At 40.3% G+C, this 22,219-nt stretch overlaps 1 long non-coding RNA gene across 1 annotated transcript; it reads right to left on the reverse strand.

Moving 5' to 3' along the window:
• Positions 1-375: 375 nt before the first annotated feature.
• Positions 376-6,699, reverse strand: LOC140844432 (uncharacterized). The gene is made up of 2 exons (XR_012122704.1): positions 5,682-6,699; positions 376-1,882 (listed from the first exon to the last, which is right to left on the reverse strand). It is a non-coding gene; the product is annotated as an uncharacterized lncRNA (long non-coding RNA).
• Positions 6,700-22,219: the final 15,520 nt, after the last annotated feature.

Raw genomic sequence — 22,219 nt, forward strand, 5'->3', positions numbered from 1 at the left:
TCTGCTCTCCCAGGTTGCTTCTTGGTCAGAGAGATGGTCTATGCTTGGGGAACCAGGATGCCTCCACAGGCCACTGAGCCAGGCCCCAATCTCCACCAGGATAGCAGCTCCTTTATTTGGGATGTTGCCCTGTGTCTCTCTTCATCCCCCTGTTAACTTATATCCTTTATGGTACCCTTTATTAAACTGGTAAACATCAGTGTTTCGCTGAGTTCTGTGAGCTGCTCTAGCAAGTTAATTGAACCTTAAGGGGTAGGATGTGGGGACCGCCAATCTGTAGCTAGTAGGTCAGAAGCACAGGGAACTGCCTGGGGCTTGTGACCAGTGTTGGATTCCCCTGAGGAAGGCGCCGCCCCAAATCACTCACCAAAGACGTTTCTTGATGCAACAAGCAAGAGGAATTTATTCGGAAGCCAACTAGTTGGGGTCCAAGTCAGCCTGTCGCAGCAGGTCTCAACGAGGACCCTGAGTACTTACAACTAAGTGGTTATATAGGATTTTCTGAGGCATTCAGCCCTAGAGAATTACCATGGTTACAGATTATGTTGTAGTAACAAGATAACAATACTACATAGCAAGATAACAATACTACAAAGGCAGTAATTTTTCAAACCTACGATTTCTGGGTTAGTGCCACGTCCTGGGGGTGTAGCAAGGTAGGGTCAGCTTTTATGCTTAACTAACCGAAAGGTTAGCGCTGCCAGCAGTCATGATTGATTAACTTGTTTTTCCAGAGGAGTTACCTGGTTTCAGTTGTTCCCTCTGAGTCATATATCAGAATGGCTTTTTGGGCTTCAAGATGGCTACTCTTAGGCTAACTTATTTCTCAGGGAGGTTGGGGTCCTACATTCCCCACTTCTTTTTCTGAACATTCTAATCATGGAATGTTGGTGTCTTCTTGATGTGTGAGGGTATGATACTGTTGTCTCAGCATTAGCACCTGCACAGCACTTACTCTTTTTCTAATAAAGGTTATTACTCGATTTAAAATGCAGGGACCTAAGGTGAGGAGCAATATAAAAATAAGCAGGGGTCCTGCCAAAGTGGATATTAGAGTTGTAAGCCATGGGGATCTAGAAAACCAGGATTCAAACAGGCTCTGGTTAGCTTCTCGTTCTTGCTTTCGCTGATCTAATCTTTCTCTTAATTTAGACATTGAGTCTCTTACTACTCTAGTATGGTCTGCATAGAAGCAGCACTCTTCTTTTAGAGCTGCACACAATCCACTTTCTTTTAGAAATAGTAAATCTAACCCTCGTCTATTTTGCAGCACTACTTCAGAGAGAGAGGTTAGGGACTTTTCAAGTTTAGAAATAGACTGTTCTATAGTTCTCAAATCTTCATCGATAGCTATTCTTAGTCCTTTGTAATGTTGGTTTCCTTGTATAATTGCAGCTGCCCCTGGTCCTACTCCGGCTGCGACTCCTACTCTTAGTAATACAGCTAGAGTGAGTGAGACTGGCTCTCTTTTATACCTTAGTTTAGGTTCTAATTCTGCCACGAATGATAAGTCATCATGATACATTAGTCTGGGTACTAACTGGACTATGATACAGAAATCACGGGAGGAGTTGAAGGCAGAAGTAGAGACACATGGGGTCACTCCAGTGTTACAAGCCTACCATCCCTTGGGAGGAGGGATTAAATACCTGTTTTTACCAGGGAAGGCTATGGGTATGGTCTCATTCTTTCTTCTACAGATAGAGACTCTAGCTGCTGCTAGGGAAAAGGGGCGATGACCGCTCTGGCTGCTTCGTGCTGAGAAGGGGGTGCAGTAAAGGGTGCAGCTAGGTCTCCATCACTGGTCAGTTGAGAGGGCTTCAGAAGGCTGGCGCTTCTATTCTGGGTTTCATTTTTATTACTATTTGCAGTTTTGTGGCTTCTAGGCAAGATAAAACAAATTGTGTTATTAGGTTATGTAGCAACATCTGGAGTTAGATTTTTTATTCTGGAAGGAGGCTACATTATTGAAACGATACTTCTCTCTAAAATCACTCTCATTTTTACTAGAAGTAACTAGGTTAAGAAAATAATTAACAGCTGGCTTGATTATTTGCACAGGTGCAGCAAGAAGAGCAATTGATTACACAGGCTCTTTTAAATATGCTTTGCTGGAAATTTTTGTAAGGAATTTCAGATTGAACTTTTAAAGGCCTCTTGAGGCCAGACAGCCAAGCCAGACTTGCCATCAGGCTTTGCCTGCAGTACCTGTAGATTTGGATGAATTCTTCTCTTCTCAAGGTCTCTGCACCTGCCAGGAAGTGACCTTCTTTACTCACCTGGTAAGGCTGCTGGGAACTCTGTAAGCAAGGTACCAGGCCAGTTCTTCCAAGGGGCTTTGTTGGCTTTATAAAGTCAATCTTAGTTCTTTAAAGTTGTTCACATCTGAGTCTATGCACATGTCTCTCAGGTACGACATTCCAGTCAAAGCCCTGGTAGTATAACCAGTGTTCTTAAGTAGTCTTCTCACAAGGAAAGCAGATTCTTATTGAACTCGTGCAAATAAACATACTGCCATGGAATACAAAAACAGTCACTGAAAGTTTTTAAACTCTGGAGGGATCAAGTAGAGAGAAGGATGTTTCAATTCTGCTCATAAAGATAGTCATTTACTAAACTGTTGTCAGTTTAAGAGAACAAGGTTAAAACACTTTACCAGCAACATTTGAAACAAAAAGACACAAAATCATTTTCTTTAGTTTATGTAATCTTATGTAACTAATACCTTTTCTGCTGAAATCTAGTTCTTTACCAGTTTAGGGATAATACTATAAATGACAAAAGACTTACAAATGACAATGGTTAAAGATCTGATGAGAGCTTACTGTAAAACAGTTGACATAAGGAAACTCTGATATTTCTGTAATACAAAACATTTAGTAACAAAGTTTAGCATCATTCTCTTTGACAGTGCTTTCCTGGTAAATAAATATATATATATCAGATAAATAAGCCAAATTAGTCAAATACTTTCTCTAGTGAGAAAAAATTCTTCTGACATGTTCCAGGGGCCCTCTGGAAAATATCAGAGTTAACTAGAGGTAAAAGCACCTTTTTGCATTTAATTTTTTTAGAACTATCATTACACATTTATTGTCTATATACTCAGCACAGTAAACGAGGTATCTTAAAAAGTGGGGCAGCAGGGGAGATTGCTGCTGTCAATTTTTAAAGACAACCTACAGAAAGTCAAACTAATTTTAGGTTACTAAGCATTCTTGAGAGAATGGTAGCAGATGGTAGATTCTTCTGCTTTCATCTTCAGGAGGGGAAAAAAGCTACAATAAGAATTCATATTTAGCTGAAAGAACTGTCTAAACTCAAGGCAGAGTATAATATCACCAGGCATACAAAAGACTTGTTAGAGATACATACAAAGAATGAATATGGCTATAGTCAAATTTAACTTAAAAGTTTAAGCAGAATCTCAAATTTAAATGTCTCTTTCTTTCACACAGATTTTCAGATATGACCAGAAATATGATTTGAGATGAAAGAGGTCAGGCATTTTACTTCTTCATTTAGGGACTGAGAAATGATGACCTTTGGCTTACAATCAATAGCTTACAAACAGTGAAAATAATAAGAACATAACTCAGCATAAGTGTCTAAGACCAGATACAAAAAAGCAGAGAAAGTGCTTAAGTTTACAGGTCTTCCCTGAAAGCTTCAAGAATGTTTTACTCTTTAATAGTAGATATAAGCTGCTATGCAAATTCTATTAAAAGCTCTAAGATTATTTGCATTAAAAAATATGGAGAGTCCCCCATGTTTTTTTTTTTTTTTTTTTTTAAACATACAGCATATAAATTAAACAAGAAGACCTGGTGGTTCTCAAAAAATCTATTACAACTTTTCTCAAAAGTGGTCACACGTTCGTCTATCTAAACCTTTACAGTGAAACCTGTTTTTCTGGGAGAAACATAATCTTGTCCAGATTCTACAGTTTAATAAATTTTGGTTTGTTAACTAAGTGCATTTAATCAGCTGAAAAAAGCTTTGTTACTATTCTGCTTAGGAATTCAATTTTTCAGGCCATGCAATCAATTTTAATAGCAAAATATTTCAAAGGCAAATAAAGGTTATACAGTTGTTAACAAACTTTAGCTTTTAGTCTCTTTAACATTACGATTTCATGGCAACTCACTGAGACTTTAAGCATGAGAAACTGCTGTGATCTTTCAACATTAAGAGCAGACTAACAGTTAAAGAAAACTGTTTAACTGGAAATGAGATTTTAATTTTGCTGTGCACTTGATATCAAGACTCACTTGCTTTAATTTCACTAGGCACGACTATATCTGTAAGAATATAGTAATTTATTCTTCATTTGCCCCATGGTCCCAAGCACATAAGCCGGTGAGAATTATGCCTGGGCTTGCCTGCGGCTTGACTGGGTTTATCTCCCTAACCCTTCCCCCAAAGCAACAGGCTGAGCGGATCTTCCACAACAAAAGGCACCACGCTGTTTTCTCTCTTTGTCTCTCTTTAAATAAATAGCTGTACTTTAGAACAAAGTTACTTTCTTTTATCACAAAACACATTCTTTAGCATGCAGAAGAGTTTTCATTTTTTTATACTTTTTCTTATTAAAACATGCATCTTCTAGCATAGAGAAATGCCCTCTCTATCACTTTAAGCAGTTCTAACCAGAACTCAAAACTATTAGAAACTTCAAGCTCCAGTGAACACTGAGAAGCAGGACACTGCAAACTGTCAAACTAACATTTCCTAGACTGACAAACTTACGAACACATTCTACAATTTCTGCAACCATGAGCTTCACAGCACAATCTCCCAGAAAACACAGAGCACATCTTCTCAACTTAACAAAACTCTAAGGCCTTAAAGTTACTACAAAGATTCTCAGGCTGCAGGTAGGCATACACACTGCAACACACAATTAAAAAGGTGTTCACTTGCCACACTTATCCAGTTCACCTACCTGCAACAACTATGCTAGCCTACTCACAAGACCCCCACTCAACACTAGACAAAGCCAAGTTTCTAAGCATTCTATTCTTAAAAGATTTAGCAGATAACATGACTCAAATGACTCTAGGTAAACTCAGGCAGCCGACAACTACCAGGACATGCCCGCCTCAGGCAAACTCAAATTAGCATTAATGCTTAACACTTTTTTATCAGGTTTTCTGGAAGTTTTAGAACACTCAATTTTCACAAGCGCTTGTCTTTAAATCAATTTCATTAATACCATCCGGAGGTAGAAAGATATATTCATTTACACACTTAGGGGGTTGTCTGAGTCTGTCCCATTGTCAGTATAACAATTATTAGGCACATGAAAGACACAAAAAACAGAGACACACACAGATTAGACACACAGCGGCCGCTTTTTGTTTTTTCTCAGATTTTCAAACAGAAACCGAAAGGAATCAGAGGGTTGATATTCCTGGCGCCTGAAAATCAACCCTATCTCATCAGATTCACCTTGCCAGAAAAACAGACGGGAGGCTACCAGGCGTCCCTGGCCTCCCAACCTCCCTGGGGCGTCCCCCAGGGTTGCAGCCTGCGGTGCTCTAGTACGTCTACCGACCGCAGTCACAGCCCCTTTACGGGATTGAGACGGCTGCCAGACAGCGGGTACCCTTCAGAACTCCGACCGGTCTCACTGAAACAGAAAACAGAACACATACAACTCAAGGCGCCACTAATCTTACCTCTTCCTCCAAGAGCGACTTCGGGAGTGAAGCGGGGTGGACGCCCGATCCCGGACGAGCCCCCAAATGTTGGATTCCCCTGAGGAAGGCGCTGCCCCAAATCACTCACCAAAGACGTTTCTTGATGCAACAAGCAAGAGGAATTTATTCGGAAGCCAACTAGTTGGGGTCCAAGTCAGCCTGTCGCAGCAGGTCTCAACGAGGACCCTGAGTACTTACAACTAAGTGGTTATATAGGATTTTCTGAGGCATTCAGCCCTAGAGAATTACCATGGTTACAGATTATGTTGTAGTAACAAGATAACAATACTACATAGCAAGATAACAATACTACAAAGGCAGTAATTTTTCAAACCTACGATTTCTGGGTTAGTGCCACGTCCTGGGGGTGTAGCAAGGTAGGGTCAGCTTTTATGCTTAACTAACCGAAAGGTTAGCGCTGCCAGCAGTCATGATTGATTAACTTGTTTTTCCAGAGGAGTTACCTGGTTTCAGTTGTTCCCTCTGAGTCATATATCAGAATGGCTTTTTGGGCTTCAAGATGGCTACTCTTAGGCTAACTTATTTCTCAGGGAGGTTGGGGTCCTACACCAGCATCTGGAGTTGGGGGTGGAGGGCAGTCTTGTAGGACCCTTAACCTGGGAATCTGGTGCTGTCTCCGGGGAGATAGCATCAGAATTAAGTTCTAGAAACAGCTTGTTGGTGTTTGAGAATTGCTTGGTGTACACGTACATGTGTGTGGGAAGACCCCCTCCCACATACTTATACACATTGGCATCAGGTCCAGGTACCCGAATGAAGTCACACTACTATTTCTGCTGTGTATAATATGGTTACCATTAGATATACATGTAGGGAAAAAATACACCATGGCATTTGGTGTCAGATGTTACAGTACTCCTCAAAACTGTCAAAGTCATGAAAAATAAGGAGACTGGGAAACTGTCACAGACCAGAGGAAACTAAGGAGACATGACAAAATGCAATGTGCTGTTCTGGAGTGGATCGTGGAAGAGAAAAAGGCATTAAAGGAAAAACTAGTGAAATCCGAATGAGGTCTGGAATTTACTTAATAGTAATGTACCAACGTTTTCTTGGTTTTGATGAATGCAGCGTGCTCATGTAAGATAACATCAGGAGAAATTGAGAGTGAGCAGTATATGGGAACTCTATCTTTGCAACTTTTCTGTAAATCAAAAATTATTCCAAAGTAAAAAAGTTATTTTAAAAAAGAAAGATACACAAGGACAGATGTTCCCTTTCACTGGGCATTTTTAGGTCTGGTGGTTTTCCTGGATCTGCCGCCGCCATATAGCCAACAAAGGTGGGTAAAATTGGCACTGATGGTGGCAGAGCTGTAGATTTTAAGGCCTGGAACTTTGAGAATGCCAATGAGTGCTGAATTAATTAGCCATGCCTGGAGCTGCCCTGCATCTGCACTGCTTGTTTATATGAAGCAAAAAGTGCATTTTCTTTGTTTGTTTTTTACCTCCTGTGGATTATAGTTGAAATCATTCCTAGGAAAGGCAAACAAATTGGAGCACTAAAGAGTTTCAGGTGCTGAGGTAAAGGTCTGTAGGTTGCAAAGGAAGGATTGGTGAGTTCTGCCTGGGAAACGGCGTCAAGACCAGTTTTGCATAGTGTCCTACTATTTAAGATGAGTTTTTTTTTTAATTGAGATCATTGACAACTGAGCTGAGTCTTGAAAGATGACGTGTTTTTGAAGTAATTGGAAGGGGGCATGGAAAGAGCAGGGATAGGCAGTTAATGTTCCAGATTCATAGGGAACGGGGAATTCAGAGTTGGAGGCTGAGGGGCAGCAGGGCCATATCAGGAGGGGACTGTCCTGCAGAAGAGATACCCTGCAAGGGGATCTATATGATCAGATTCATCTTGTAGTGGGCTCACCTCGGCCACTCTATTGAAGAAAGGTCAGGATTCACAAGACTGAAGGCTGGGATACCAGATTTAATAATTTAGGAGAATAACTTAAGGATAACTTCCTGAAATTATCAGGAAATATATGGAGATATTCAGGGGGCAGAGTCAATAAGACATGGACTCTAGCTGGATGTGGGAGGAAGACTCTCACAAAACTGAGGTCATAAGCATGGTGATGATGATGGAGAGAGAATACAGAGGGAGGCTCATGTCTGAGAAACAGATGACAGAATAATTCCATTTGGGGCATGTTACCTTTGAGGTACAGAAGGAAACTAAGTGGAAATGGAGGGGAGACAATTGTATGTAGTGGTCGGGGGCATAGGAGAAGCCTGACCCAGCTTCATCCTGGTGTACAGGCACTGAGAGTGGATGGAAATCACCCAGGTAGTGTATGTAGAGGCAGAGGCTCCAGAGCCCAGGGCACATTCGGGAGCTAAGACACATGGTCTTACAGAAGAAGCCATATGTTGTGTGATGAATATTCTGGAACAGTGCTGCAGAAATATAATGCCAGTCACCTATATAATTTCAGCATCCTTAGTAGCTATATTAAAAAGGTAAAAGAAAAAAGGTAAAATTAATTTTAATAATTTATTTTACCTGAAATAACAAAAATATTACATGTAATTAATATAAAAATATTAATGAGATCTTTTACAGCTTTTTAAAAAATAAGTCTTTGAAATCTGGTCTGTATTTATGCCTACAGCATACCTCAGTTTGGACCAGACCCATTTCAAGTGCTGTATGGCCACTTGTCATTTGCAGATGCCAAATTAGAAAGTTCTAGATTGAGGGAGATCTAGGTTCAAATCCTCTCAGCCCAAGTTTTCTGATCTGTGAAGTAGGGGTATAATAGCTTTTTTCCATGTAAGGTATAGCTCTTGACAGATAGTGGGCCTACAATAAATGGTGACTGTTATTAAGGGAAGTGAGAACTTTAGAAGGGGGAAGAGTTGATGTTAAGTAATGGAAGCTTTAGAGGGACATGGTTAATTAAGGTTATGTGTTTTCTTTAAAGATGGGACAGGCTTGGCATATTTTTAGGCCACAGGAGAGTTGCTGGTAGAGAGTAAGAAATACAGAATAGGGGATAAAGCAATACAGAAAGTTTGAGAAGATAAAGGGAGAGATGGAATTGAAACTTAGCCTTTAACCTAAAGCCAGGCACTTTCTTCTTTAAGAACAAAGGAAGGGAGACAGCTTAAAAATTCATATGCAACCACAAAAGACCCTGAATAGCCAAAGCAAAGAACAAAATTGGGGGGATTATGTTTCTTGACTTCAAGCTCTATTACAAAGTTATAGTAATCAAAACAGTATGGTACTGGCACAAGAACAGACCCATAGATAAAGCAACAGAATAGAGAGACCAGATATAAACCCATGCATATATGGTCAATGTATGATAAAGGATCCCTGAATATACAGTGGGGAAAAATAGTCTCTTCAATAACTGGTGTTAAGAAAACTGGACAGCAATATGCAAGAGAATGAAACTGGATTACTGTCTAACTCCATATGCAAAAAGTAAACTAGAAATGGATCAAAGACCTGAATGTAAGACATGAAACCATAAAACTCTTAGAAGAAAACATAGGCAATAATCTTTATGTTAATATTGGAACAATGTATTTTTTAAAATTGTTACTATACAATCTTATGTTGGTTTAAATGTACATCAGAGTGGTTCAACAGCCCAGTGATCAATTTATGTTGTGATGGGAATTGTGCCCTTTTATACCCCTCTTCCTCCCCAACCCCCATCTTTGTACCCTCCCCTTCCCCTTGGTAACCACTAGTCACTTTCAGTGTCTATGAGTCTAATACTGTTTTGTTCCTTCTGTTTTGCCTTGTTTTTATATCCCACAAATAAGTGAAATCATATGGTATTTGTCTTTCTCTGTCTGGCTTATTTCACTGAGCATGGTACTCTCTATGTCCATCCATGTTGTTGCAAATGGCAGGATTTTTTTCTTTTTATGGCTGAATAAAATTCCATTGTATATTTATACCATGTCTTCTTTACCCATTCATTTGTTGATGGACACTTAGCTGCTTCTGTATCTTGGATATTGCAAAGTGTGGTGATAAACATAGGGATGCATATATCTTTTTGAATCAGGGATTTTGTTTTCTTTAGGTAAAATCCTAGGAGTGGAATTACTGAGTCAAATGGTGTTTCTATTTTTAGTTTTTGAGGAACTTCCATACTGATTTCCATGGCAGTTGCACCAATTTATATTCCCACCAATAGTGTAGGAGGGTTCCTATTTCTCCTCATCCTTGCCAACATTGTTCTTTCTTTTGGATAGTGGCCATTCTAACTGGTGTGAGGTGATATCTCATTGTGGTTTTAATTTGTATTTCCCTTATGATTAGCAATGTGGAGCATCTTTTCATGTGCCTGTTGGCAGTTTGTATTTCTTCCTTGGGAAGTGCCTGTTCAGGTCCTCTGCCCATTTTCTAGTCAGGTTATTTGTTTTTTTTGGGTGTTGAGGTGTATGAGTTCTTTGTATACTTTTAATGTTAATCCCTTATTGGATGAGTCATTTCTGAATATTTTCTCCCATGCTGTGGGTTGCCTTTTGTTCTGCTGATGGTGTTGTTTGCTGTACAGAAGCTTTTTAGTTTGATGTAGTTGCACTTGTTCATTTTTTATTTCGTTTCTCTTGCCTGAGGAGATATGTCCAGAAAAAATTACTCATGCTTATATTCAAGAGCATTTTCCCTGTGTTGTCTTCTAAGAGTTTTATGGTTTCATGACTTACATTCAGGTCTTTTATCCATTTCGAGTTTACTTTTGTGTATGAAGTTGTACAGTAATCCCGTTTCAGCCTCCCAGAGTGTTCTTCTTGTCCCTGATGTCCAACCGCACTATCACCAGAACCCAATGTAATGTGGGCCCATGATCCTGTGGCAGATCTCCAAGGCTAGATATGCAGTGCTCCTGTGATTCTACTCCCTCTCTGCTTCATTCATCTTTCTCCTGCTTGTAGGCTGGTATCAGGGGAGTGCTTGGATTCCTTATTTTGGCCTGTCTGCTGTTTCTTCATGATTAGATGGGTATGCATTTCTGACCAGAATACTGTATAGGTGATGTCCTCAGATGTCAGTCAGAAAGCACATAATGTCCATCTGCCTCTCCATGGTCACTTGGTCAAAGTGTTGTCCAGTTTCTCCATTATTTCATTACTGTGCTTTTCCCTTCCAACAATAAGCAATCTGAGGGGACACTTTAGAACCTACAAATATCGTGCTCTGAATCATATTTCGTCCTATACTTAGTCTCCATAGATGATTTTTGCTTGATCCATTTTACTATGATGGTTGCAAAAAATGATCCCAACTCCAGCACTGCCTCCACATTCACCATTTGATTCTCAAAATTCATTCTACTTGAACAAGAGCCCTCCTTTCTGTCCTCTTTCTCTGTCTTTGATCAATATGAACTCATTGGTTCCTAATTTACTCATGTGTTGTAATTTACTAATGTCCTTAATCATTGTGGTGATAGTAGCCCCTTCAAGCTGGCTCTTTTGTCCTATAACATGCCTTCTACTTTTTTAAAGTACTTTCTTACTTTTGGGCATGACAAAATGTTTCAGGCTCCTTATCTCATATCTACAATGCCCCAGCCCTGGAATCAGCTGTTTCTCCAATGAACTCTGACTCCTTTTAGTGGGGAATGGTGTTAGAGAACAAGATCTCAGTGAAAAATGTGCTTATTGTTAATGGGGTTCATTTGATTTTAGGCCCTTTTACAGACAGAGCTGAATATGCATACATATATGTATATACACACATAAATATACACATATAAACACATTTTGGAAATCATGATAACATAATATCTCCAATCTCAACCCATTTTTACATGGATCTTTCTTGTCTCTTCCCATTAAATGTTTGGCGTTTCTTCCTCAGAGTGAAAACCCTGGCTTTTAATAACATCAACACATTTATTCATTTGCTCAATCAGATAATACATCTAAAATAGTTTCAGAATTATTTTGCCAATATCAGTACATAAACCTACTAAAGAGTTCAGAATTCATTTTCAGTTTTCTCCCTACACCCACCCCACCAGGCCTAACTTCTGAAAGGCTGTTTGCTGGGAGGAAGATGGTAGCAGGGAGGAGCAAGGGACTTGGGGAAATGGCGAAGGTGTGAAATAGCCATGGAATGGGAAAAGTGAGGGAAATTCAGTTTCAGAAGCAGAAGGTAAACATCCAATGGTGGAGGAGATATAGAAGCAGTGGCTCCAGTCTAGTTGATGGCATATTTTGCTGTAGAACCATCTTGGCAGCCAGGGTGTAGTACTAAAGAAGACAGATGGTTGGGATGTCTGAACTGATCCAAAGTTGGAGAAGTAGCAGGTGGATATGGCAGAAGAACAGAAGGTGAGGACTCTGGGGTGCTGGCAAGACAGTGGTTGATGTAATGCACCCCAGAGTCTAGGCTGAATGGGGAAGGGAATGAAGCCAAAAGGGAGAAAGGGGACTGGAGCTTGAGTTGGGCTGAGAAGAATTACTGAAGTGATTTCTGGTCATTGAGTACAGTGGTCTAGGAATAGCCAGTTCAGGGGGCTAGGAGGAGAGATGGCTTGTATCAAATTTGGTTGGGGCAAGATGGGAGGGGCTGTACTTAGAGCAATCAAAGAGTCTTTGTTTCCCCAGGAGCCAGAGACTGAGTAAGCTGGCCTACACTGATGAAGGAAGCTTTTTCAGGTGCTTTCTTGCAATGTGTGCAAGAACAGAGCAGCAGCTGTGAGAAATGTGGAAAGAAATGTGCTTTTGTAAAAATGAAGGGGTGGGAGAAAAAGATAGTAGAGCAGGAAGGAAGTTGGATGCCTACTCCCCAAAACACATAAAATATGAAAATACAGCAAATACAACTAAACCTGAAAATGACCTGAAGACTGTAGAATAGACCACCTACATTTGGGGAAGAAGAGAAAACCTCACAGAAAAGGGTAAGGTGGCAGAGTTGAGATTGAGCAGGACCCAAGCCCTACCCCCACCCCAGCCTACATGCAGGAGAAAGAGGAATGGAGCAGGGAGGGGGTAGGAGCCAGGATCACTGAACACCTGGCCCTGGAGATCTGCTTGGGAGCACGAGCCCACATTACATGGGGTTCTGGTGAGTAGTGGGGCTGGACACCAAGACCAGGTGGAACACTCCAGGAGGTTGAGATCCCAGCCACTTGTGGAGAACAGGCATGCTCCATGGGTCTCCCTGAGACAAAAGCAAAGCAGGCAGCTTGAAAGACTTCCCAGAAGTGGCAGGAGTGCCAGAGGGGTAAGTGTTGGACTGAGCTCTCTTCTCTGGTGAAACTCTGGGATTTCCAGATGTTCCATCCCCCTCACTGGAAACGCAGCTCTGAGGCTCCTCCCTACGTACACTGCTGGCAGACAACCTGCTTGACTTGGCAGTAGTGTCAGACATTGCTGCCTGGTAAGCAGAGGGAGATCCTCCCAGCTTTCTTAGCTCCATTTCAGCCCAATCAAGGAGGTTCAGGAACCAGCACCAAGAGCTCCTTCCTTCCATGGGTGTCCAAACACAGTGCTGCACATTGGGCCTGGGCAGAGCCACACATAAGCCTGCTCACACCATCACACCATTAACACTGCAGCACCCTCACTGCTGCAAGCCAAGAAGAGGGCAACCACACTGACAGTGATGCCAGCAGAGAATTCTGCACTGTCACAAAGGCACCACCAAACCAAACTCCTGGCCAGCTTCAGACCACTATAATCCAGTCAGAAAGGCAGCCTTGCCCACTGCACACCAACAGCTGTGGCTCCCAAACTGGAAAGTAAAGAATTGTGAGCTTCTGGGCAGTAGAGGGCACCTCCTTCATAAAGCTGTTACTCCATAAATCATGAAGCAGCAGAGTAGAGCCATCTAATACAAAGAAAGAAACACAGAAACCCTGACAAAAATGAGGAGGCAGAGGAATATGTTCCAAACAAAAATATAAGATAAGACATCATAAAGAGGGCTAAATGAAAAAGAAATCACCAATCTTCTTGATAAAGATTTCAAAGTAAAGTCATATACATGTGCTCACAGAAAAGTATTCAAGATCTCAGGGAGGACTTCAACAAAGAGATAAAGACCAGAAGAGAGACACTCAGAGCTGAAGAATACAGTACCTGAAATGAACATACAATGGAGGGATTTAAGAGTAGGTTACTGCAGGTTGAAGAAGCTGTGAATGAAATAGAAATTAGGAAAAAGGAAAACAATGAAGCTGGAAAACAGAGAAAAATGGATCTCTAGAAACGAAATAATAAGAGAGCTGTGCAACTAATCCAAATGGAACAATGTTTGCATAATAGGGGTACCTTAAGAAAAAGAGAAAGACAAAGACATAGAAAGTCTCTTTGAGGAAATAATTTGGAAAACTTTCCTAATCTGGGGAAGTAAATAGACACTTAAGTCATAAAAGTAAACAGATCCCCTAACAAAAGAACCCCCAGGAAGACAATACAAATACATATAATAATTAAAATGGCAAAGATCAAGGATAAGGAGAGAATATTGAAAGCAACCAGAGAGAGAAAGATTACTTACAAAGGAAATCCCATCAGGCTATCAGCAGACTTCTCAGCAGAAACTTGACAGGCCAGAAGGGAGTGGCATGATATATTTAATATATTGAAACAGAAGGACCTCCAACCAAGAATCCTCTACCTGACAAGATTATCATTTAAACTTGAAGCAGGGATTAAACAATTTTCAGATGAATAAAAGTTGAAGGAATTCACCACCCCTAAGCCAGCTCTACAGGATATGATATGTTAAAGGGACTGATGAAGATGGAAATGTTCCTAAGCTTTCACAGCTTTCACTGGTGAAAATAAACCCACAGTAAAGGTAGCAGACCGATTAATTACCAAGAGAGTATGAAATTAAAACAAAACAAAAGCAAAATCAACTAATCACAAAATCAGTCAAACGGATACACAAAAAGTGAAGATAATGACATTTAATATATGAAGTGTGGAGGAGGAGGAAGAAGAAGACAAAAAGTACCTTTAGACTGTTTGAAAAGAGTAATTAGCAATTTAAGGTAGACTATTATATAGTAAGGAAGCTATCCTTGAATCTTTGGTAGCCACAAAACTAAGCCTACAAAATAAATAAATAGATACACAAAATAGATAAAGAGAAATCCAATCACAAACTAAAGAAAGCCATCAAGTAACAGGAGAGGAGTAAAGAGAGGAAAAAAGGAAAACAGAGGAGCTATAAAAAGCAGCCAGGAAAAATTTAACAAAATGACAATAAGTACATATCTATCAAAAGTCACCTTAAATATAAATGGATTGAATGCACCAATCAAAAGAAAAGGAGTGGCAGAATGGATAAGGAAATAAGACTCATCTATAGGCTGCCTACAAGAAACTCATTTCAGAACCAAACACATACAAAGACTAAAAGTGAAGGGATGGAAAGGTAGTCTCTGCAAATAATAGGGAGAAAAAAGCAGGGGTAGTAGTACTTACATCAGACAAAATAGATTTCAAAACAAGAAAGTAACAAGCAAGGACATTACATAATGATAAAAGGGTCAGTCCAACAAGAGGATATAACAATTATAAACATCTATGCACCAATATAGGAGCACCTAAATATGTAAAACAAATACTAACAGAATTACAGGGGGAAATTGATTGCAACACATTCATTTTAGGAGACTAAAACACCAATCACATCAATAGACAGATCAACCAGATAGAAAATAAATAAGGAAACACAGGCACTGAACAATACATAAGATCAAATGGACTTAACAGATATCTACAGAACATTCCACTCAAAACCAGCAGATACACATTCTTCTCAAGTGTACATTTTCCAGAATAGATCACATACTAGGCCACAACAAAAGCCTCAATAAATTCAAAAGGATTGAAATTGTATCAAGCAGCTTCTTAGACCACAATGGTATGAAACTAGAAATTACAAAAAAAAAAAACCAAAAAGACCTGCAAACATGTAAAGGCTTAACAAAATGCTTCTAAATAATCAGTGAATCAATGAAAGAATTAAAACAGATATCAATAGCCAAGATATGGTAGTAACCTAAGTGTCCATCAGTAGATGAATGGATAAAGATGTGGTACACATACACAATGGAATATTATTCAGCCATAAAAAGAAAGATATTCTGCTAGTTGCAACAACATGGATGGAGCTAGATGGTATTATGTTCAGTGAAATAAGCCAGGCAGAGAAAGACAAATCCGAAATGACTTCACTCAATTGTGGAATATAAAAACAAAATAGAGGGAACAAAAAAGCAGTACTCATAGACACTGAGAAGTGACTAGTGCTTTCCATTGGGGAGAGGTTTTGATGCAATGGAAGAGGGGATGGTGAGAGGGATAAAGGGGGACAATAATTTGCAATCACAATATAAGTTGGTCACGGGGTTGGTAGTACAGCATGGAGAATACAGTGAATGATTCTGTAACATATTTCTTTATTGACAGATAATAACTGAACCACAGGGAATGAGGATTTCACTGTAACTGTTGAATGACTGTGTTGCATATTTGAAACCATCATAAGATTGTGTATCAACAATGCTTTAAAAACAAAAATCAAGGGAGGGACCTTGGAGATCATTTCACTGGGACAAATCACTTCACTTTTAAGGTCAGGAAATGCACGTCTGGAGCTCTTAAACAAGTGCATGCCCACCCTTACCCCGAGTCTAGGTGAGATTCAAACCTAGGCATTTTAAACTTAAATTGGTGGCTCTCTTTAATGCACTACACTGTTCTAAGGCTAGCAGGTAACTCACTGGCTGGTTTGTTTTGGTATACTAGTCTCTGTTCTCCACCTTGATTTTAAGCACAGGGGTAGGAATAGGGTTTGCACACATCATTGCATTCTCTAGTTCTCAAGTCACTCACCCCTGAATGCTTTCCTTTGGATAGATGGATTTGTGGTAATCACCCATATGCAGTAGGGATGTTGTTGGGGAGTCAGAATTTTCAAGTAACATTCTTTTTCTCTATAGTCTTTGGGATGTCCTTTTCTTTTGACCCTTATTAAGCAAGGATTACTCTGGATATGCTTTTTCATTAGAGTTTCGTGTGTAAACGTACTAATAAAAACAATGCATTTCTGAACCCAATTTTTCAAGGAAACTTGTTTTCCATAAATTATATGACTCAACTGCACAGAGTAAAGATAGAACCCATTTAAAGGGGACAATTAAATAGCATACTAAGTGAATTAAATTAGACTGTTAGGTACTAAGGGAATTATCCTTGAACCTCTGGTAACCACAAATCTCAAGCATGCAGTAGTAATAAGGACATACCTATCAATAATCACCCTAAATGTAATTGGACTGAATGCACCAATCGAAAGACACAGAGTTACTGAATGGATGAAAACACAAGACCCATCTATATGCTGCCTACAAGAGACTCACTTCAAATCCAAAACATACACAGACTGAAAGTGAAGGGATGGAAAAAGATATTTTGTGCAACTAATAGGGAGAAAAAAGCAGGAGTTGCAGTACTTGTATCAGACAAAATAGACTTCAAAACAAAGAAAGTAACAAGAGACAAAGAAGGACATCACATAATGATAAAGGGGTCAGTCCAACAAGATGACATAACTATTATAAATATTGATGCACCCAACACAGGGTGACCTATATATGTGAAACAAATACTAACAGAATTAAAGGAGGAAATAGAATGTAATGCATTCATTTTAGGAGACTTCAACACAACACTCACTCCAAAGGACAGATCAACCAGACAAAATAAGTAAGGAGACAGAGACACTGAACAACACATTAGCACAGATGGACCTAATGAACATCTACACAACACTCCATACAAAAGCAACAGGACACATTCTTCTCAAGTGCACATGGAACATTTCCAAGAATAGATCATATACTAGGCCACAAAAAGAGCCTCAGTGAATTCAAAAAGATTGAAATTGTACCAACCAGCTTCTCAGACCACAAAGGTATCAAACTAGATATATGAAAAGCCCACAAACACATGGAGGCTTAATAACATGCTTCTGAATAACCAATGGATCAATGAACAAATAAAAATAGAGATCAAGCAATATGAAGATAAATAACAACAATAATTCACCACTGCAAAATCTGTGGGATGCAGCAAAGGCCATGCTAAGAGGGAAGTAAGTATATTGCAATACAGGCCTACCTGAGGAAAGAAGAGCAATCCCATATGAATAGTCTAAACTCACAATTAATGAAACTAGAAAAAGAAGAACAAATGAGGCCCAAAGCCAGTAGAAGGAGGGACATAATAAACATTAGAGCATAAATAAATAAAATCGAGAAGAATAAAACAATAGAAAGAATCAATGAAAGCAGGAGCTGGTTCTTCAAGAAAATAAAGTAGATAAACCCCTAGCCAGACTTATCAAGAAAAAAAGTGAATCTACACACAAACAGAATGAGAAATGAGAAAGGAAAAATAACTACGGACAGCACAGAAATACAAAGAATTGAGAATACTGTGAAAAATTATATGCTAAGAAACTGGATAATCTAGAAGACATGGACAACTTTCCTGAAAAATACAACCTACCAAGGCTGACCCAGAAAGAAACAGTATGAATAGACCAATTACCAGCAATGAAATTGATTTGGTAATCAAAAAACTACCTAAGAACAAAATTCCTGGACTAGATAGCTTCACTGCTGAATTTTATTAAATATTTAGTGAAGGCTTAATACCCACCCTCCTTAAAGTTTTCCAAAAAGTAGAAGTGGAGGGAATACTCCCAAACTTATTCTACCAGCAACACTCTAATATGAAAACCAGGCAAAGACAACACAAAAAAAGAAAATTATAGACCAATATCCCTGATGAACACAGATGCAAAAACACTCAAAAATTATTAGCAAACCAAATTCAAAAATACATTAAAAATATCATCCATCATGATCAAGTAGGATTTATCCCAGGGATGCAAGGTTGGTACAACATTCGAAAATCCATTATCATCCACCACATCCACAAAAAGTAGGACCAAACCACAGGATCATCCTCATAGATGCCAAAAAAGCATTTGACAAATTTCAACTTCTATTCATGATAAAAACTCTCAACAAAATGGGTATAGAGGGCAAGTACCTCAATATAATAAAGGCTGTATAGGACAAACCCATAGCCAACATCATACTTAATAGCGAGAAGGTGAAAGCTTTTCCTTAAAGATAGGGAACAAGGCAAGGATGCCCACTTTCCCCACTTCTTCCTAAACTGAGCCAGAAAACTTGCCTCTCTTTTCTAAAGAAAACAAATACTTACTCCTTTACATAAGTATGGGTAGGGCAGGGATCAATATTGAAATGTCATGGCCTTTTGGCAATTATTGGATGTGGAGGCTGTGTTAGGATTGCATAGGATTCTCTCCTTTTTGCCCCTTCAGTACCTTAGTATCAAATACACACCTCTCTGGAAATTTTTGTTCTCAAAAAGCAGCTAAAAAGTTCTGTTCGTATATCCTGATTTTTTATTCCAAAAATATCATCATACTGGGATGCTTTTAAGTTTTCTCCAAACTTATCTGAAGCAAAAACAAATTTTTCTCAACAACTTTCAAATAAGGTTTGCCGTCAGCAGTTTGTAGCTGTTTTAGGACTTCTTCCTTTAAAGATATCATTGAGACAAAAAGTGGGGTTTTATCTGGGTGGTTTCTAGATACTTGAAATGTTAATAGTTTTAGGGTGTGAGGTATGGAATGAGGGAAGGCCATTTTCAGACTCCCATGTAAAGAGTATGGGCATATCTCATTTCCTTTAAAAAGACTCAAACAATGTATGTGGGGTGGGGAAAGGTGGGCAGTGTATAAGAACTCTATGCTTTCTTCTCTATTTCTCTGTAAATCTACGCTGTCCTCAAAATAAAGTCAATTAATTAAAAAAAAAAAGACACAGAGGCGGAGCCAAGATGGCGGCATGAGCAGAGCAGTGGAAATCTCCTCCCAAAAACACATAGAGCTATGAAAATATAACAAAGAGAAATCTTCCTAAAATAGAGACCACAGGACGCAGGACAACATCCAGACCACATCCACACCTGCAAGAACCCAGCGCCTTGCGAAGGGGGTAAGATACAAGCCCTGGACCGGCGGGACCCGAGCGCCCCTCCCCCTGGCTCCCGGCGGGTGGAAAGAAACCGGAGCCGTTTTTTTTTTTTTTTTGGCGAGTGCTTTTTGGAAGCCTTAAAGGGACAGGGACCCCGTTGCTAGGGAGGCAGGGTGGCAGGACCGGTGAGCGGGTGCCTAGGACCGGCACTTGAGGATGGAGGAAATCGTGCGTTTTTCCCCTTTTTTTCCCTCTTTTTGGAAGCCTTAAAGGGACAGGGACCCCAGTGCTAGGGAGGCAGGGCAGCAGGACTGGTGAGCAGGTGCCTGGGACCGGCGCCTGAGGAAAAAGAATATCCCGCGTTTTTCCCTGCGGGACCGGTGGGCGGGTGCCTGAGACCGGCACCTGAGGACGGAGGAAATCGTGCGTTTTTCCCCTTTTTTTTCTCTCTCTTTTTGGTGAGTGCTTTTTGGAAGCCTTAAAGGGACAGGGACCCTGGTGCTAGGGAGGCAGGGCGGCGGGACTGGTGAGCGGGTGCCTGGGACCGGCGCCTGAGGACAAAGAATATCGCGCGTTTTTCCCTGCGGGACCAGTGGGCGGGTGCTTTTTGGAAGCCTTGAAGGGACAGGGACCCTGGTGCTAGGGAGGCAGGGCAGCAGGACCAGTGAGCGGGTGCCTGGGACCGGCACCTGAGGACAAAAAAAAAAAATCAAGTGTTTTTTCCTTTTTTTTTTTTTTTTTTCTGTTCCCTCTCTAATTGTTGCTGTTGTTGTTTTGGTTTGGAGAGTGCTTTTTGGAAGTCTTAAAGGGGCAGGACAGGTCACTTAGACCAGAGGCAGGGAATCTGGGGATCTCTGGGCACTCTAACCCCCTGGGCAGCAGGGAGCACAGAGGCCTCTTAAGGAGATAAATAGCCTCCCAGCCACTCGCCCTCCAACAGGGCTCCACCATTTTGGAGGAGCAAACACAGCCAGGCCACGCCCACAGCAACAGCAGAGATAAACCCCACAGCAACCAGGCAGGAAGCAGAAGCCCTGTCTGCACACAGCTGCCCAGCACAAGCCACTAGAGGTCGCTATTCTCTCAGGTGAGGAAGGCCACAAACCAACAAGAAGGGAAGCTCTTCCAGCGGCCACTTGTACCAGCTCTGCACACTATCTCTATCACCATGAAAAGACAAAACTACAGGCAGACAAAGATCACAGAGACAACACCTGAGAAGGAGACAGACCTAACCAGTCCTCCTGAAAAAGAATTCAAAATAAAAATCATGAACATGCTGACAGAGATGCAGAGGAAAATGCAAGAGCAATGGGATGAGATGCAAAGAAAAATGCAAGAGCAGTGGGATGAAGTCCGGAGGGAGATCACAGATGTCAGGAAGGAGATCACAGAAGTGAAACAATCTCTGGAAGGATTTATAAGCAGAATGGATAAGATGCAAGAGGCCATTGAAGGAATAGAAGCCAGAGAACAGGAACGTATAGAAGCTGACATAGAGATAAAAGGATCTCCAGGAATGAAACAACACTAAGAGAACTATGTGACCAAGCCAAAAGGAATAATGTTTGTATTATAGGGATACCAGAAGAAGAAGAAAGAGGAAAAGGGATAGAAAGTCTCTTTGAAGAAATAATTGCTGAAAACTTCCCCAAACTGGGGGAGGAAATAATCGAACACACCATGGAATTACACAGAACCCCCAACAGAAAGGAACCAAGGAGAACAACACCAAGACATATAGTAATTAAAATGGCAAGGATCAAGGACAAGGAAAGAGTTTTAAAGGCAGCTAGAGAGAAAAAGGTCACCTATAAAGGAAAACCCATCAGGCTAACATCAGACTTCTCGACAGAAACCCTACAGGCCAGAAGAGAATGGCATGATATACTTAATGCAATGAAACAGAAGGGACTTCAATGAAGGATACTGTATCCAGCACGACTATCATTTAAATATGATGGCGGGATTACACAATTCCCAGATAAGAAAAGCTGAGGGAATTTGCTTCCTACAAACCACCTCTACAGGGCATCCTACAGGGACTGCTCTAAATGGGAGCACCCCTAAAAAGAGCACAGAACAAAACACACAACCTATGAAGAATGGAGGAGGAGGAATAAGAAGGGAGAGAAGAAAAGAATCTCCAGACAGTGTATATAACAGCTCAATAAGCGAGCTAAGTTAGGCAGTAAGATACTAAAAAAGCTAACCTTGAACCTTTGGTAACCACGAATCTAAAGCCTGCAATGGCAATAAGTACATATCTCTCAATAGTCACCCTAAATGTAAATGGACTTAATGCACCAATCAAAAGACACAGAGTAATAGAATGGATAAAAAAGCAAGACCCATCTATATGCTGCTTACAAGAAACTCACCTTAAACCCAAAGATAAGCATAGACTAAAAGTCAAGGGATGGAAAAACATATTTCAGGCAAACAACAGTGAGAAGAAAGCAGGGGTTGCAGTACTAATATC

The sequence above is a fragment of the Manis javanica genome, chromosome 11 (assembly GCF_040802235.1).
Source record: "Manis javanica isolate MJ-LG chromosome 11, MJ_LKY, whole genome shotgun sequence".
NCBI classification, from domain to species: Eukaryota; Metazoa; Chordata; class Mammalia; order Pholidota; family Manidae; genus Manis; species Manis javanica.